The sequence below is a fragment of the Bison bison genome, unplaced genomic scaffold (assembly GCF_000754665.1).
Source record: "Bison bison bison isolate TAMUID 2011002044 unplaced genomic scaffold, Bison_UMD1.0 scf7180017864215, whole genome shotgun sequence".
Classification (NCBI taxonomy): domain Eukaryota; kingdom Metazoa; phylum Chordata; class Mammalia; order Artiodactyla; family Bovidae; genus Bison; species Bison bison.
Window position 1 is genome coordinate 4,479,816 of NW_011494787.1, and position 2,518 is coordinate 4,482,333.

Below are 2,518 nucleotides of genomic sequence, written 5' to 3' on the forward strand. Positions count from 1 at the left end.
GATAAACACATACTCAGGGGCAATGTGATTGGTGTTAACAGAGAAATAAGTACAAGCTGTTATTGGGACCACAGAAGAGAAAAAATCAACTTACTGAAGAAGTCAGGAAAAGACATGGAAGAAACTGACATACATGAATTCTGATGTGAATTAAGGTGTGAGGAAGGTACCAACACAGAAACATTCAGAATGGAATCAAACCGGAAACTACGGCTGCAAGCTGCATTGGGGAGGTTTCAAAGCAAATCAATCTGACTCAAAGCAAACTGCTGTAGAAGAGCAAACAATAAAACACTCCTTGTCATCAAGTTTAAGAATAATGAAACACAAACACAAAAGAAGTTTAACTACCAGATGATATAAGCATAAAGGGAGTCTCTTAATCAATATGTGGCTGAAAAGTTCAAAGGGAGCCAATCACTAAAGAATTAGAGAGGGCTGTCCAGGAAAACCTTCATTAAAGTAGAGTCAGAACTACGGTCACTGGAGAGGGAGCTCAGGGGGGCATCCCTATGCTGAGAAAGACCAACATCACTAACAAAAGCCAGGATCTGAACTGCTGATGTGTGGGACCACGAGGAGGCTCATGTTGGGAAGCAGTGGGGGGAAAGCTGGACAAGTGAGTGCAGGCCTGATTTAGAAGAGCCTACAACACAAGTTTATTAGATTGGACACTTTTTAGACACATAGTAGTTCTCAACCCTTAAAGCTAAGTGGAAACACCTGGGGCCCTTTAAAGACTACACCTATGGCTGAGGTTCACCCCATGTCAAAAGTAAGAGAATCTCTGACACAAGCAGCCTGGGTATTAAAATGTAAAAGCACATAAAATGATTCTACTATACAGTCCAGACTGAGAACCACTGGGTCAGAGGGTAGAAAGGTAAGGCATGACAGATATGGTTAAGACCCAATTGGAAGCTTCCCTGTGGTCCAGGGGTTAAGAATCCACCTGCCAGTGCAGGGAACATAGGTTTGATCTCTGGTCTGGGAAGACCCCACACGCCTCGGAGGAACTAAGCCAATGCACCACAGCTATGGAAGTTCACGCACCCCAGAGCCCACGCTCTGCAACAAGAGAAGCCACCACAATGAGAAGCCCAGGCACCCCAGCAAAGAGTAGCCCCCCACTAGCCACAACTAGAGTAAGTCTGTGCGCAATGAAGACCTACCACAGCTAAAAAATAAAATAAATAAATAAATCTTAAAAAAAAAAAAAAAGACTCAAGTTTGATTAAGTCCCTGTTTATAAGCTACAGTTTCGAGCTGACTGCCTGTTGAAGCTTATCTAATGAGTTAAACGTTCTGTTTTCTTAGAGCTTCTTTTCTCTTGTTGACAATGCTAAACTCTGAAAAAAGCCCATCAATTTCTCTTACCTGACTGTTTCACTGACTGCACCATCGGCAACTTTAGAATTTTATTTCCACGTTGTCCCACAGACAACTAACTTAGAAAGTAATTATTCCAGGGACTTCCCTGGCGGTCCAGTGGTTGACTCCACACATCCAATGCAAGGGGCATGAGTCTGACCCCTGGTTGGGGTTGGGGAACTAGGATCCCACATACTACACGGAACATTAAAAAAAAAAAAAGAATTTTAAATAATTATTTCAATCCTATGCTGCCCTTAAATCGCTACAATGGGGTGCTTTTATACTAAGGAATGTTCTGGGCGGCAGGCTTGTCTGGACTTTATAAAACGTTTAAATATATAGAGAATGTAATACCTGTGTATAAAAAAACTCATACTGCTTAGATTAGAGCAAAATATGAGAGTAAGTTCTTCTTTACACTGTTCCTGAGACCAGGTACTTTTCCTGGTTTCAGAAGTGCAATGATTACAAGGTATTTTGCTTATTTTGTAACAAATACTTTTAAAGTACTTCATTAAAAAAGGAGAAACAATAAATGTATCCCATATAGCTACTCTGTACTATATTAAATATGTGTGCTGTGTAGGAGGAAAAAGTCAAGGTGATTAGAGTGTGTGCCAGCCTGTTGATCCTTCAAAAAGCAGGTTTGCTTTTTCGCTTGCTTGGTTTTTTTAAGAAAAAGCAAAGGTACAAATATGCTTCAGAATCCATGTTACTCACAGAAATGTTTATTCAAGAAATCTGTACTTTGTTAATAAGTAAGCAACTGTCCTTTTTTATGCAAACTTAAGTTAACCACAATTGTCTAGTGTGGTGTTAGGTCAATATATCTACTATTGGCAGTAAAAATTGCATGAGAACGTAAGTTTAAAGTCTATAGCTGGGATCATACATATAGGTTTATGTTTAGGTTTATAGTTAATAAATCCGAAGGATCATACTCCAATGTAACAGGGGAGGCGGGGGGGGGGGGGAAGGGGGCCGTGAGTTTGGGAGAACCGCTCCAATTCAGAACGGAAAAGAAAGGCTTCTAAAAAGACCTGCAAGCCTAACTCTACTACATAGAAGTGAGAGTTAAAAAGCAAGTCACATGAGTCTGACCACTGGGTCCGAAGGAAATTCGGAAGGCAAGGAAAGAAGAGGG